Source organism: Rattus norvegicus, chromosome 4, assembly GCF_021556685.1.
Source record: "Rattus norvegicus strain SHRSP/BbbUtx chromosome 4, alternate assembly SHRSP_T2T, whole genome shotgun sequence".
In the NCBI taxonomy this organism is placed as follows: Eukaryota; Metazoa; Chordata; class Mammalia; order Rodentia; family Muridae; genus Rattus; species Rattus norvegicus.
Window position 1 is genome coordinate 18171569 of NC_141537.1, and position 17108 is coordinate 18188676.

Below are 17108 nucleotides of genomic sequence, written 5' to 3' on the forward strand. Positions count from 1 at the left end.
GAAAAAAAATAATAATTTCCATTGTGGAATTAGCTCTATGGTTGAGCTTTTAAATACCTTAAGTACTTTCAAATAACTACGTAACTTTCCTTGCTTTTGTCTGCTCTTCATTTGCCAGTGTCTTAACAGTCACTTTCTTCAATCATTATAGCGGTTTTCAACGGGAATGACCTGGACATTTCTTGGAGAATCTCCTTCTGTAGCACTTGGTTTGCTTTCATTCTCCTATATCTCTTCCTATTTCATCCTATATGTTTGAATAATCATGATATATTTATGTATCGTATACCCTTTGTCTAATAAGATGGTCTAAACATTTGCTCTGAAGCTAGGAGTTTATGTAATATCATTTGCTTCTTCGCCTTTGGGAAGTTGGAGAAGGTTTGAATCTATTTCTAGACCCCAGATGATGTAAAGGAAAAGATGCATTTCCCCTCTTTAATGGTCTCTGGCCTTGGACAGGGACTCTGTCTCTTCACTTTTTCTACTGACTCTTACCTTAACTATCTCCCATTCAATCCCCTTGGTCTTAAGTTATATTTGAGATACTAAGCTACTGCCCCTGTTCTGCAACACGCAGAAGTTAACCTTTTCTTTTTAGCAAAATCTATCCCTGGATTGAGCCTCCTACCCAAACTGAGAAAATGGAAGAATTGGGGTACTGTTCATGTCATAACACTAGCTGAAATTTTAGTCACCTTTTATTACCACGGCTGCATGTTAGCTCTATACTGTCTGTCATTCCAAGCAGAGCTGGTTAGTGCTAAAACCTCCATTTGTTTTGACCGTCAGTGTTTTATCTGCTTTTCCTGAGACTGTTGCTTCATTGCTTATCCAGTTCCCACTGCCTCTTTATTTCTCTATCCTGGATGTTATGTCTCAAAGTGTCCTCAGAAGTAGTTAGGAAAAGCATGTCTCATACATATGATAAGGGGGCTGGAAGTGTGCCTCTTGATTTTACAGCTCTCTCTGCTGTCAGGATGAACATGGAGCATGTTCCCAGGGAATCCATACTCTGTCTCGACTAAGCCCAATGTACTCTTTAAAACTACCTACATGTTTCAGTTCAGGACCTAATGTGGTTTTGGGGTTATTGCATTAATCCTTCTGGGTGAATAATCTTCCCTATCTTCTCTTTTTCATATCCCCTTTAAAATTACAAACTCGTATCCTGTTGGGTTTCTTTACTTAGAATTACTTAATAGTGCTATTCTGCTTTCAGCATAAAGTTCAAACTCCTTAGAATATTGCACAAGGCACACAGAGTTCTGGTCAGCACTCATTTTGCTCCTTCTTGTCAGTTTTCCAAATGTGTCACTCCCTTCCTGCTTTTGAAACTACACATTCCGCCCCTAATGTCTTTTCTTCCTTTAGTGTTACTAGAAAATGTGTGCTCATGAATTGAGACAAATTCATTACTTTATAGTCTTATCTGCTCTCATCAAACCCAGAATCTTTTAAAGACTGTTTTCTTTTCTCTGAATTCTGCTGCCTGTTTCTTCAGAGATTTCTTTCTTCTTAATGTGAAATTGAACATTTTCTTTCCTTTTTATAATTCTCTCTCTAAAAGCTTTACAAAATTGCTTTATAAAAATTTATGATGTTTCCCCAATGGCTATTTTCAAAGATATAGCTTGCATATATGTGGTATGGGCTGTCTTTGAAGTCAAAGGTATTTCTTCAGCACAATCGTTTCATGACCTCAAATAAATTCTCTAACTTCAGCATCTCCTTTGAAAATGAACGTGTGAGTATCCTGTGTTTAAGGTTTGGGAAACCAAGATATGGGAAATTTGAAACTTTCTTCATGAGAAAAGGAATTTTAATCTTCGTGACTAAATTAAGACATTTAGATATAAGCATTTTCATTTGTGTATGTTGTCTTCATTGATAACTCTGCCTCTAACACACACCATATAAACTAGAACTCCTCTGCATCAAGATAAGGCACAAGAATTATAATCTTGCCTCACTTTTCTGTGCCCATGTTGGCCTTAAAAACTTCTCTGCCCTTGTCTAACTGACAGTAGGTGATAAGACTCTCCTCCTTTCCAGGAGATGCTGCGTTTGTCTTCCAGGAGAATTTGTACCAGAGCCTGTGTTTTATTGGTCTGTTAGCATTCTCTTCAGCATATATTCACGCAGTTAGGTCCATCCAAATGTCTCCACAAAGCATAAGTCAATGTATTTGAGGAGTCTCTATACAATTGCACTTGGGAAGTGACCTAAAAATAGCACGACATGGAAAGTCTTCTTATATATTTCCATCTCTGGGTTTCTTCATTCATGCCATGTGTTATATCCTTCCTTATAAGCTAGCCACTGTGGTGAGCATTTCTCTGAGTTCTCTCATCTAGTCTAGCAAATTAATCAAATTCACACTGTTAATCCAGTTTATAACCGGTAAGTGAAAAACATAGCAAGAAAAGGTTCCCATGGCTGTGAACTGGTATGTAAAGCGTAGCATGTAAAGCTTAGAAGGATGTGTGTCTTGAAGATGGAGCTTTCATTATAAAGAGTATGGGACCATCTCCATGTAGGTAGTGGTCCCAAAGTTAGGATTCTGCCCATCTCTTAATGCATCACTCACTGAAATGCTAAGTACGTGAAAGGGGGTTTATTCACCAAGTAGTCATAGAAAAAGAACTCTCCATTTCCATAAAGAAGTGTTTAGAGGTGTTTGTAAGACAAAGCACCAAGATTGTTCAAGAAGGCAAGGAAAAATAATGTAGGGTGTCTCTGTGCATATGATCAAACTTCATAGCTTTCACGGGAAACTTACTCAGAAAATGGAAGCTCTAAAGTACTCTAATGGTTGGAGTTCCAACCATTAGACACCTGTCCATATTGTACTTTCTCAGACCCAAGCAGGGCATCAGTCATTTCTAATGGACAAGAGCACCCCACAAGATGTTAGATGCAACTTATGAAACCATTGTCACCATGACTGGTGTGCAAGTGTCAGCACCAGAAAAGCCAGTGGAAGAATAAGACACTGGTTAGCTATAACAATCCAGCAATAATATAAACCAGAACTGGTGACTTTTTAATCACTTAAATCAACTGCCCAAAATTAAATCCAGATTTATTTGATATTTTCTTCACTTTCAATTGTGTCAGACTGAACTAGACTAGGGGATAGTAAACTGTCTTTTGTAGGATCGCTTGATTGCTTGTGTGTAGGAAAATCCCTTATAAATTGTGGGTCAACAATGAGTGTAGTCAGAAGACAGAAGAAATCAGACATTAGTTAGACCCTGTGATGGTGGCTTCTTGTTGCTCTCATTACAGAACCAGGAAGCATGATCTTTAACTCTCTGTAACTTCTAGCACAGGAGGAAGGATTGTGGTCTCTAGGGGTATGGGAGCTCCACTTGAGGACCAACAGAGTCAACTAACCTGGACCCTTGGGCTCTCAGAGACTGAACCACCAACCAAAGAACATGCATGGGCTGGATTTAGCCCTCCCCACACATATGTACCACATGTGCAGTTTTGTCTTCATGTGGGTCCTTAACAACTGGAATGGGGGCTATCCCAAAAGCTGTTACCTGTCTATGGGACATATTCTTCTAGCTGGGCTGCCTTGTCTGGCCTCAGTGGGAGATGATGTGTCTAGCCTCACAGAGATTTGAAGTACCAGGATGGTGGGATACTCAGAAGGGCCACAACCTGCTCAGAGGAGGAGGAGGTGATGAGGAGAAGGATGGTGGGAGCAGGTAACTGGGAGGGGGTCAGTGAGTGGGATATAAAGTGAATAAATAAAGGAATAACAAATAATAAATAAAAATCGGTAGCTTTGTATAAAACATAAAGAAAAAAAGCAACTTCTAATATTATACTTCTATTTCCTAAATAAAATGAGGCAGTCGTCCTAGATGCTACGTGAACAACATTTTAGTGCTGTGGTTATTTGCTTTATTGTGACCCAAATTAATCAATCTTTGTTTATATTATTTTATATACAATTACATTGATCTTTATTTTAAAACTTATCCCTATTCCTTAGAAACTATGTGTGTGTATGTATATCTCATGTTTTTTATCTTGCATCCATCATACATTCCCTTAAACTATGTATATTCACACAAAATACTCATAAAAATTGAAATAATAAAACATACAATAAAATAATAAAAAATGCAATATAAAATATTTGATGGCAGCATTTGTTATAGCAAACAGAGAAATTCCAGCTAAAATAGTTGGAGAATTTCAATACATCTCTCTCCTTACTTAATGTTTAACTAATAACACACTTCAACCAATTAGCATCACCGATTAGTACATGGGAATGGGAGTCCCCTATTTGGGGATGCACAACCAACAATGGTTACCATCTAAGGAACCTAATCCCCTTCCTGGTGTTGGTCAGTTACCTGCCTCTCTGAGTTTACATGTACAAAGTTTTTTTCATGTCTTTGACCCTTGACAGCATTCTTCTTTTAGACTAGCTCTTACATTCATTCTGGATCCATTTCTATGATGTCCCCTATGCTTGTGAAGGTGACCTATCAACACTAATTTTTCTTTAAATGGTATTGACAAAGACAATTTATTTATTCATTTTTTTACTTATTCACTTTATATCCCATTCACTGCCCCCCTCCAGTCACCCCTTCCCACAATCCTTCCCCCATCTCCCATCCTTCTTCTCTAAGAGGGTAGGGGTACCCCTGGGTATACCCACACCTGGCATATCAAATCCTGTGAGATTAGGCACATCTTCTCCTACTGAGGCCAGACAAGGCAACCCTAGAAGAACCCAGCTAGAAGAACATATTACCCACACAGGCTACAGTGTTTGGGACCCAAATGAAGACCAAGCTGCATATCTGCTACCTACGTGCAGGGAGAACTATGTTCAGCCCACGCATGCTCTTTGGTTGGCCGTTCAGTTTCAGAGAGCCACAAGTGTCCAGGTTAGTTGACTCTGTTGGCCTTCCTATGGAGTTTCTATCCCTTTAGAGGCAGAAATGGTAACAAAGACATTTTTAAAAGGGGAAATTATATAAATTTATAAAGTTAGTAACTGGGAATTAGTGAACAATTTGCCAAAATATCTGGTCCATTTCTAAACAAAAATAAATGCAGAAATTATGAGCACCTCAAAAAAATATTATGCATAACATATAACTAATATCTAACTTTAATAATATATATTTTCTAATAGAATATAATGGTATTTTAAATGTGTTTTTTATAATACTGATGAGTTGTTTAAGGGTCATTAGAACTAAAGAAAAATAATAGATAAAATATTTGCAAACAATAATATAAATTCTAGAAAAAATTCAGTATTGTACATTAATTTTAGAAATATATAATTAGGAATGGGAACCTAGAAAATGAATTTTTTTAATCTTAGCAGCTTTAAGTGTCTTATAAATGATTTTGCCAATTAATGCCTAATATGGATAAAAGTGACTCACACAAACTTTGCTTTTTCTGTAAGGAAGATTATAAAATATTGTTCTACATGAAACTCAAGAAGGATGACCAAAATGTGAATGCTTCACTCCTTCTTTAAAAGGGGAACAAGAATACCCTTGGGAGGGAATAGGGAGGCAAAGTTTAGAACAGAGGCAGAAGGAACACCCATTCAGAACCTGCCCCTCATGTGGCCCATACATATACAACCACCCAATTAGACAAGATGGTTGAAGCAAAGAAGTGCAGGCCGACAAGAACCGGATGTAAATCTCTCCTGAAAGACACAGCCAGAATACAGCAAATACATAGGCGAATGCCAGCAGCAAACCACTGAACTGAGAATGGGACCCTCGTTGAAGGAATCTTAGAAAGGACTGGAAGAGCTTGAAGGGACTTGAGACTTCATATGAACAACAATGCCAACCAACCAGAGCTTCCAGGGACTAAACCACTACCCAAAGACTGACCCTGGGCTCCAACCTCATAGGTAGCAATGAATAGCCTAGTAAGAACACCAGTGGAAGGGAAGCCCTTGGTCCTGCCAAGACTGAACCCCCAGTGAACGTGATTGTTGGGGGGAGGGTGGTAATGGGGGAAGGATGGGGAGGGGAACACCCATACAGAAGGGGAGGGGGGGGTATGGGGGATGTTGGCCCAGAAATGGGGAAGGGAAATAACAATCGAAATGTAAATAAGAAATACTCAAGTTAATAAAGATGGAAAAAATAAATAAAATATTGTTCTTGCCGGTAGCTTGTAAAATCACACAAGGGTTGCCAGCACAAGGAGGGACACATCTCTGTCATTCCTTCTAGTATCCTAAATTGATTATACCATAAAGCTGTTTATGTGTTGATACTCATATGAGAGCAATGAACCCCACATTTTCTTCTCTTCAACTTTTAGTTTTGTAAAGGATATGGGTAAAATCTTTACCCTTTCAAGCTTTATCACTTCATATTGTCTTTGTTCTTTAGAAAATCTTATTCTTTAATGGATACAATTATACTTACTTGTGTCACTAGAGAAAATTAGCTGAGCTTGAAAACAGGCTGTAAAAGGAATTTAGACATAGTTTTCATAAGAGATCTTTTTACGTAATCACATTGACTTTATAGCCACCAGCAAGAACAGTGTTTTATAATCTTTCTTAAGGAGAAAGCAATGTTTGTGTAACAATGTGTGTGGGTGACTTTTATCCATATAATAGACATTACTTAGCAAATTCATTTGTCAGACACTTAATCTGCTGAAGTGTAGAAAAATTAATGTTTTAAATATATTCCCAGGAAGTTTTATATTATAACATTATTGAAAGAGTTAATGTTAGCTAATATTACATGGCTATTTTATTCATTCTTGGCCTTCAGGCAAGTTACTAAATGTGAATTTTATATTGAATGAATGCAAGCAGTACAGTGCCTTCCGTGACCGTCAAGCAGTAGCCCCAGCTACTGGACACCTATATTTCTATGCTATTGGGTTTCGATCAAAGCAGAAATAAGCCTGTCTTTTCCATTCCAAGTTCAACAGTGGTAAGGCTAAGAAGAGCCCAGACCAAAACTATCACAGTGCACAGAACGGTTAAATCCACAGTGGAAGAAACAATAGTAGTCTCTCAAGAAGAAAGAAGAAGCTGAATGTGAGGGAAATTGTCAAGAGATAGACAACAAATAGCAGATGGACTCACTCTGTTCCATAAAATATAAAATACAGATTTATACTAGGAAGGTTGATTTCCAGAGAGTTTCTTCAGAAAAATGGAGAAGCCATGGGAAAATCATCAGAGTGGTGATGAGGATTAGAGGCGGCTGGAACTAAAAGGACTGGTTAGGAGTTATCATCTGCTTCTCAATTCACATATAATCTTGTGTCAAAATATGTTTATCAAATGAGTGATTTTTATTGAAAAGTCATATGCATACGAGCAAGACTAAACAGATTCAGCAAAAAAGCATTTACACACAAACTTACACACACATTGATACATACATACATATATATATATATATATATATATATTGTGTGTGGGGGAGTAAAACAATCAAAATTAGGTAGAAAGTTCATGGAGTTGAGAGTGGGAGTGGCCATGGGAGGAACAAGGATGGAGGAATGTTGAGCAGAGATTATGTAAATGCAGAATACTATGCAGATATAACATTTTCCAAAAATTAATACATTCCTCTTTAGCAGTTGATAATAAGTCCCCATTATTGAAGACAACAATTGCACAACTCTATAAACTATAAATATCAAGTAGTTTCCTACATAGAGTCTTCATGTTTGATATTTCAGTGTTGTTGGTTCAAGACCTACTGTTCAAATTCTCAACGGAAAAATGCTTTATCTACAACGGTGTCCTGCCTACAAGATATGCTAAGGCAGTGGTGGCACAAAGCTTGTGCATTAAACAACCAATATCTGATTTGACATAAGGCCCATTCTTTGAGATGAATCCATAACTGACACCGCTTGACACCTGGGTCAAGATGGCCCAGGGAGCTAGGGTAAAATCAAATAATACTGGTCTACAAAAGGAAAACAAAATGTAGTGATAAAATGACTTCTCATGATAAATTGCTACAGTTAGACCACAGCCTTGTTCAACTATCAGCAGAGAAGTTTCCTCCTGTTGACATTGGGGATAAACACAAATACCTAACTCCTGACATTATTGAAAGTGAGAGATCTTGAAACACTCAGACCTAAATGGGACGTCTTCATCAAACCCCTCTCCTCAGTTCTCAAGAAAAACCACAGAATAGGACACTGAAAAAGTTTAAGAGTCAGAGGGAACAGAGGAAGCCAGGAGTACAAGACACTCTAAGTCAACATGAGTAAAGCTCACAGGAACTCACAACGACTAAAGCTCTCTGCACAGGTCCGCACCAGGTCCTCTGCATATATATCATGGTTTCCAGTTTAGTATTTTTATGGAATTCTTGGGTGTGCAAATGAGCAGGTCCCTGATTCTTGTGCCTTTTCTTGGGCTCTTTTCCTTCTGTGCATTTGTCTTTGATGTGATAGCTTTTTATCTTATTGTATTTTGTTTTGTGAATGAGTGAAGGAATTAATGACTGACTGAGTGAAAACGTAGCTGCTATGGTAGAGGTTAACAACCGAACTGTTACTTACACCTGTTGGGAGAGGGGAAATGGGTTTTCTCAGAGTAACAGTTTATCAACCTCTTTAGTAGAGGATTTGTGCTTAAATGTAGTGGACAAAGAGAAAACTGGATGCCAGAGATGTGTGTGTGTGTGTGTGTGTGTGTGTGTGTGTGTGTGTGTGTGTGTGTGTGTGTGTGTGTGTATTTGGTTAAAGTTTTGGTTCTCTCTTTTTCTTTCTTTCCTTTTGGATATGCTTTTTTCTTTTCTATTTTTTCTTGAGTGGGAGATGTTGTTGCATTTGGTTTTTGTTTCTTTTATTTTTGGGTTTTCCAAGGCAGAGTTTCTCTGTGTAGCCCTGGCTATCCTGGAACCTCCATCTTGCTCTCTAGACCAGCCTGACCTAGAACTAACAGAAATTGCCCTGCTTCTGTTTCCTAAGTGCTGAGATTAAAGCCAATTTCATTTGATCTGTGCTGGATTGATTACACAATCCCTAACCTTATTTGCATCTCTTATGATGTCATAGTTTCCTATTTTCCCAGTTTATTGACTGTACTATTTGTTTTATGCTTTGTTTTCTGAAGGTATTAATCAAACAATATTTCATTTTAAAAATATTTCTTTTAGACACAATTTCATCCACAACAGTATAAAGCTTAGCCTCTTGTTCTTATGTCAGTGTCTGGCTCAAAAAAGAAACCTTGGGTGTTTTGCAAGTTGCACATGGAGAATAGACAGGCCATGTTGATGGTTTGAGAGGTCTAGAGTTTAAGGCTCTTCCTAAAGATTACTGACTTAGACACTGATCTCCCTGGCTTCCCTTTTTGCTAGTTCATTGTCTTCCCTAAGATACTTTGACACATTCTTTTGACTTCTGATAGGCTTTCTGCCTGAGGTGTGAAGGGCTTTAAATATGATACTTTTAGATTTTTTTTTTTGAGCTAATCATTCCTTCATCTTCTTTCTAAGTGTTGTCTCAGTTTTTATTCCTTATCATCTAACTCTTCGGCAAGCATGTGTGTTCACCTTTCTTTGAATTTTATTGTATCTTCGTGAGAATTTCAGGCAAAGATGAAAATAAATGCTACATTAAGTGTGCCATGTTAATCAGAAGGCTTGTCCCAACTTTCAATCCTGATTTTTTTCAATACTTGCTTTATACTGGATTGTATCCACACATTCTTATGTCCACTGATTGATCTCTTTTATTTTCCTTTACCCACATATGTAAACTGATTGTCTGTTTCCCTGTACCCATGGCTGTGCGCTTTGAATTCAAACAAGGCTTCAAAATTTCACCTGCCCTGTCCAATCCGTTGGGATTGCTATGCTATTTATTGCTATGCTAATAAATTACATAAGGTCTTATTTCAGCACTAAACTTTATTTACTCGTAATTCTACTTCCTTCTACTTAGGTTCAACTAATCTTCTTGAACAGATTATTACAGTGCTTGTTTCTCTCTCTCTCTCTCTCTCTCTCTCTCTCTCTCTCTTTCTCAGCTAACTTTCAAATCACATATCTGTTTCCTACCATTTTAAATATGTTATTGCACATATCTTAACTAGCGTTTTACTGCTGCAAAAAGACACCATGACCAAGATAACTCTTATAAGGACAACATTTAATGGGACCTGGATTACAGGTTCAGAGGTTCATTCCATTGTCTTCAAGGTGGGGACATGGTAGAATCCAGGCAGTCCTGGTGCAGGAGGAGCTGAGAATTCTACATTTTCACCTGAAGGCCGATAGGAGAAGACTGACTTCCAGACAGCTATGACTAGAATCTAAAAACCCACGCTCAGTGACACACTTGCTACCAAAAGGCCACACTTACTCCAACAATGCCACATTTCGTAATAGTGCCACTCCCTGGACCAAGTATACTCAGACCACCACAGTATGGTATTGATTTAAAGGTTTGACTCTTCTACTCTCTTCAATCTCTATTTGGATTGAATACATGTGAATCAGAAAATTGGGGAGGGGATTTGGTGGAGCTAAGGAACTGATCTTATGATATTATTCAGTTTTAAGAAAGGGAAGGCCATTGTAATCTCATCTGAAGATGAAATGCCCACAGTTTTCATCTAGTGGGTGACTGTGGGAATCTCAAAGCAGAAGTACTTCTCAGTCAGTATGAAATATTGAAGCATCATTGACTAACTAAAGAGTGCAGGCATTCCGGCTAGATGCCAAATCATAGAACTTCCTGATCCTACATTTTTGTTCAATGCCCTGGATTGTGTGATTTTAATCAAGGAAAAGATGATTGCCATCTACAAAGTACCTATCATGAGGATAAAGGGATACCATAGCACTGAATTCAAAAAAGGCACATCCTATCGTCCTACCTATAAAAACATAAATATCTACTAGGAAAAATTCAGCTTGAGTTTTAAAGATAAAATGACTAGGCCTGTCAATATGTTAAAGTGGCTTATCAATGATAATAGAAATTACCCTGGATGACACAGAATGGAGGTGTGAGGTAAAATTAAATGTAGAATATAAGTTAATCTTTTTGCAGACCTGAGCTTATGCTCTGAAATTGCATTTTGTTTAAATGACATTTGTCTTCACAAACATTCTTTGTGACAGCTCTGTCCTGCTAATGACAATGAGGACACTTCCTGCATCCATTTCAGCTCTCCTTTGGTCTAAGCAAACTCACTGTTTCACATTGCACTTGTGAGGAGGAACATTCTGTTTCTCTGAGTAATGCAAACATGTAACTAATTCTTTTTTTGAATTTCCATTTTATTTCAAAATCTTAGAACATAGCAATCATTTTCTTTAGAGCATTTTAATGCTTTGGAAAGTACAAATACAAAAGTTTGAAAATGTATGAAGTCATGCAAAAATGACCAGTTTAGACAGAATTTTATTTTCCTACTTTAAGTAAGGTTACTGTATTCTCTCATATATAACACTGTTTCCTGAGTCATATAAGGGCCTTAGACCACCTTTCTATGTCTTTATACATTGTTTCGTGTTGACAGTATTTGGTAACAGTGTGATGTAGAGAAAAAGGGTCAGAACTGAGCAGCAAGCATTTCTGGTGTCATTCAACTCCACTAAAACTTTTGTAAGTTTCCCAACCTTCAAGTATCACTTTTGCTACTTAAATGATTGGGAAAATAGTACTACATTCAAGCACTGATTGCAAGATTACTTTATATGATGTAGCTGTTTCTGGAATTCTCTCTAACATGTGGAAAGCACTCTCTTGGCTAACTATTAGTATAATATATCACAACGTCAGTCTCTTATCAAAGATACCTCTGAAAAGATGATTACAACTCTGCAAGTTAGGCATAGAGGTGTAAGACTGATGCAATTAGTTGAAATGTCAGTCAGTTCACTACACAATCGTGCCATCCTCCTTCCGATCAGATTCTGACTGTGTGCACAGACTTTTAAAACATGACAATAGCCTTAAATTTACTTAGATTCTGGAAAGGAAGGCTATAAGACAGCATTTATGTGGAAGTTATTATTTTATTCACATTGATATTTCCCTAATTGTCCTTTTCAAAGTTTACTCATAAAGTCAACTAAACGCAAGGTAAATGAGCTCAGTCTTTGTGTTGGGGTGATCAGTATCCCTTACATGACTGAGTAAGCCACCTGCTCTTTCTTATTGCCTAATTGGGTTGAGAAATAGGAGAGCCTCCAGGACAAACTGGGGACAAAGGCCAGGGAGTAGTTTCCACATGGAAAAGTGTTCTTGTCCTCACACTGCCCATGCTGGCCTGATTTCTGGGAAGGTTACTAGAGATTATGAATGTCTGGTACCAGAAGAGCCTCATGTCCATATGGTGTGTCTGGGTAATTTTGAAATGGCTAAACTCTTGGGAACTTAAAAAGTTATTAATAGAAAAGGACAAAAAAATCCATAGGAGTTTATGTTACAACTTTTAGGAAACTATGATTGAACAGACTTAGAATATAGGCTCTCCACAAATAAGAATGGAGTAGGTGAAAACAGGAAAATAAAGTTTTATTTCGACATTTTTTCATTTGTAATTTTAAATATTTACAGAATTTTCTTGCTGGGATTTAATGGCTTTTAATAAAAATGTAATACCAATTTTCTGTCTTATTTATTATTCATCCATCTTCTGTTTTTTGTTTATTGTTTCCTTAGGCCTAATCATGAGTGACAGTTTTCCGTGCGTTTGTCATTAACTGTAAGGGAGTATGGTTTTATCTTCAGTAAATCAGATAAAAATATACTAAGAACTTTTTAAACATTGTATTACCTAAGAAAGCTGCTATATACACTTTCCTATAGATACTTTTAGTTTAAAAAATTTAGTTTTAAAAATTAAAGTGCTTCCAGTTATTTATATGACTCTTTAATTTTGGCCTTATCAATCATTTCAAATTCAAGTTGCTACATTTCTATAACAATACAATATATATTCCCTCTTTTTCTATATTCAAATGGGTTCTCTTTAAATTGTCAATATACCAAGTATCGAAATAAAAGTCTTTTAAATGCTTTCAGTGTGTTTGCTTTTTAACCTTAATTATAAATTTTAAGACAAGATATTTTTGCAAATATTTAGCATGTTTAAGAACTTGATACTATTTCCTTTTAAATTCTCTTGTGAAATACACATGTTATTTCTGGCCGTGGCTGAATTGAGTGGCTGGCTTCTCATTTACGCTGAAGTCACAAAAACAAATGCTCCTTCTTGGAAACTTCTTTAAGAAGTTTCTAAATCTCTCTAGGGAATGGAGAAATGTCCTCCCTCTCCATTCCTCCTCTGCACTGGCAGGTGACAACTGGGTGACTCCTGACTCATCCGAGAAAGGAGACAAGATCCTCTGTGCCATGTTCTCTTTCCTAAACACTCCCCCTTGGTGACTGCTACTCTTCTTACGTTTTACTACCGTCTGCCTTGTGTACTTCATGACATTTTTTCTTTAGTTTAGACTTATCTCTATTAAACAGTTTGTTTACGTTTAGATACCCTGCACCAGGAAATAGAAATAACCAAGAAAGACTAGTTCCTTACAAGTAAGGAAACCAAAGTAATGACAAAAGACAAGTTGTTGTCATTTGTCCACGATAATAATGAGAATTGTCCTAAAACACCCAGTTAGTATAACCCTATACTACTATCAACTGAAGCAGGTTAGTTTCGAATATTTAAAAGAAGTTTTCAATTAAAAATATCAAAGCCCACTGAAATGAGAAATTGTAAGCTAATTGGCGTCCTTCTAGCAACACAGTACAATTGACAATGCATAAAAATACTAAAACAGTGTAAATAATCCCAGAGGTGTGAATTAGGTGTATCTGTGTCATCAAAACCCAATGATAAATGACAGAAAGTGAGAGCAATTTTTTATCAAAGCTTGGGACAAAAACTTAGAGACAAGATGGTGAAAGAGAACACAAGAGGAAGATATGCCACCACAGGAGCAAGGCAGCATGCACTGTGGGCTGTTAGGTCATTAAGTGATTTCCAAGGGTTTCCTGATTCTTGGACCTCTGGAGCCTCCTTTGTCAAATGACCAGGATCAGATGATGATTTCCTACAGCTTGTTCACCTCCTGTAATATAAGAGCCATGAAATGCATCACAAGGAGAGTAGATGAGAAGGGGTATGAACTAGAGGATCAAGCACTCATGTCCATACAAATGGAGATCTTTGACAATTAAGACACCTCAAATTCTTTAGTGGTTCAGGTTCTCTATTTTGCCACTGGTTGGTTGTTGTTGTTGGTAGTGGTGGCGGTGGTGTGTGTGTGTGTATGTGTGTGTGTGTGTGTGTGTGTGTGTGTGTGTGTGAGAGAGAGAGAGAGAGAGAGAGAGAGAGAGAGAGAGAGATTGCCCATACTCCATACTTGAGCTTCTGATTCTGTTCGCCTTGCTTCCCCCTCCACTGATTGTGCTAGAACTGCAGACATTCATCACCATGCCCAATTTATGCTGTGCTATGGGTCAAGTCCAACACTTAATGCTTGCTTAGCAAGAACACAATTTCTAGAGCATCATCTTGGCCCCCAATCTCCAGCAAACCTGCTGCAACGTCTCCTAAACATAAAATGTGTGTCTTAAAAATGAGCTGTTGGAAACTTTCTAAGCAAAGTGAGCTTTACCAGAAGCCATCATCAGTACATCAGCTTGGCTGTGTTAGCAGATTCAATAAAGGGCCGTTCATCCAAGGCATTTGCTTAAAGTGCTAACTGAAGGTAACTGGCCTTCTGAACCCAGACAGTCATGACTGCAATAAAATCAACAACTAGACCGTATGCATGTAGAGCGCCAACCAGGCTTTTGAGAATTATGCTTTTTTTTAACCCCTGAGGTGTGAGGGTAGAATTTTTTTACTATTTCTTTTCACTTGATATGCTTTAAAATCCTTCATTACTTCAGTAAAAATCTCATGGTCCATACCATATGAAGTATTAAGTGCTAGTTAGCCAGCTCTCGACTAAATGCTCTAAGCTAAGCATAATGTATCGTTCATGAGATCAGATTGGCCTCTTCAGTGCCTGATGGAGAACTGTAGTGATACTTATTACAGAACGATTGGCAGAAGGTGTTTGCTTTCTTCCTCTATGGGGCAATGTTCTAAGCACAAAGGGCTCACAAAGTAAATGAACTCACAAGGAAGGATGTTACTAATATTGATCCTTAGAGATTTATATCCTTAAGAGATTAAGAAGAAGAATCATGAATACTTGGTCTTATTTAGCACATTAGCATATTATGCTAATATTAAATAATACTAAATAATAATACATGAATGTCCTACTTAGCATAGTTAGCATATTATATATAATGACCTTTGGAGTATCTTTATGTTTTAAATTTATATATGAATGTATATTATTTGATGTATAACACACACACACACACACACACACACACACATATATATATATATATGAGAATTAGATTTACCAAATATTATCAACTTTAGTGGCATATGTGACAAAAGAAGATCAAAAGTGTTTTAAGTCTGAGCTTGGTTGTTTTGCTGGTCTTTCTGCAGTGCTCAGTGCTGTCCTCACAATTAATACTATCCTTGAAGGTAATCATGGTGTTTTGAACAGCTTTGGCTCCCAGAGACTTATATTTGAATCCCTGACCCACGAGGAGTAGCACTATTAGGAGGTGTGGCCTTATTGGAGTGGGTGTGGTCTTATTGGAGAAAGTGTATTATATATATGTATAATTTGCTTAAACTCCATCCCATGTGGAAGAGAGTTTTCTTCTGTTGCTTCTTGATCAAGATATAGAACTCTCTGTTATGCCATCACACCGTCTGACTGGATGCTGCCATGCTTTCCTCCATGATGATAATGGACTCAACCTCTGAAACTGGAAGCCAGCCCTGATTAAATGTTCTTTTTTCTAAGAGTTGCCATGGTCATGGTCATGGTGTCTCCTCACAGCAGTGAAACCCCAAGACGCAGTGTTCTTCACTTCAAATTACAAGAGCACATGTCTTTCTTGAGATAAGTATAATGACTATACATACCTCTTGACAATGAGCAAGGAGACTCCTCGTTGGTGGTATTGTTTTTATATCAGTCAGAGGTAGAGAAGTGGCAGTCCTTTGTTCATCCTAGGTTAATGGTTGGCTTGGTGGTCAATGTTGTCTTATTTCTAGAATCCATAAAAAATCAAATCCAGCAATGATACACAGCAGGAGGAAAACAGAGACTTTCAGGCAATGCAAAGACCTGTCCTCTAGCACAAGGCACAGGTGGCCCATAGACACCCACTTGCCACCGAGCCGTACAGCATGTCACCCAGGGCCCAGCATGCAGCATGAGCCACCACAATGTATGTGGTGTTCAGAGGAAAGAGAAGAAGAATGGAGCAGTTGAGAGATAGAGCCAGAGGTTTGAGGGTGGAGAGGAGAGGAGTGGCCCATTATGAATGGCCAGCTCTGATACCTGGGGCCATGGTGAGGTCAGAGCCTGAAGTGTTCTGTAGAGCTGCCCCTGTCTCTCACTGTTGGCAGCCCTTTGTAGAGCAGAGTAAGACCTGTACCTTGCCCAGTCATTGCAGTGAAGCTGGACCTGGTAGCAGCAGTGTGAGTAAACCAGCCTGAGGGCATGAGTGTGGGCGACCTGACCTCATAGTACAAAAAAGGGCTGGCCCTGCTACTTGTCTGTCATGAGATGGTGTGTGTGCTGGGGTGATGCCCTTCTACCCCATCACCCCTCACCACCTGTGGCAATCGGAAAAACTGGCCCTAAGTCTAAGAGGTCATGAGAACAGGTAAGCTGTCCTTGTTTCTCCCCTGCTGCAGCACTCGGGAAAGTGGCCCCTGCACCTTGTCTGGGAGCACTATGGTGCTGACCCTGGCTGTAGGAAGAGGGCAAGGACACAAGAAAGTTCCTGGCCAGTATCTACTCTTCTCCTGTGAGGTGGCATGGGTACAGGGCTTATGCCCACTCCTTCCCCTCCCTCTTCACCAGCTGCAGATGTGGGGAGAGCTGGCCCTGGGGTGATAAGAGACCTAGTTCTGCCCCATCACAAGCTGTACCATTTGGAAGAGAGGGTCATAGCCCTAACCTGAGCAACAACACAGA

General features: G+C 38.4%; 1 protein-coding gene and 1 long non-coding RNA gene across 14 annotated transcripts in view; one reads left to right on the plus strand and one right to left on the minus strand.

Annotated features, from left to right (window-relative positions):
- The window catches only part of Cd36l1 (CD36 molecule like 1), a 95480-nt gene that overhangs the window by 11515 nt on the left and 66857 nt on the right, over window positions 1-17108 (plus strand). The window lies entirely within an intron of this gene.
- LOC147994702 (uncharacterized) lies at window positions 11290-16938 on the minus strand. The gene is made up of 3 exons (XR_015686329.1): window positions 16467-16938; window positions 16046-16173; window positions 11290-14108 (listed from the first exon to the last, which is right to left on the minus strand). It is a non-coding gene; the product is annotated as an uncharacterized LOC147994702 (long non-coding RNA).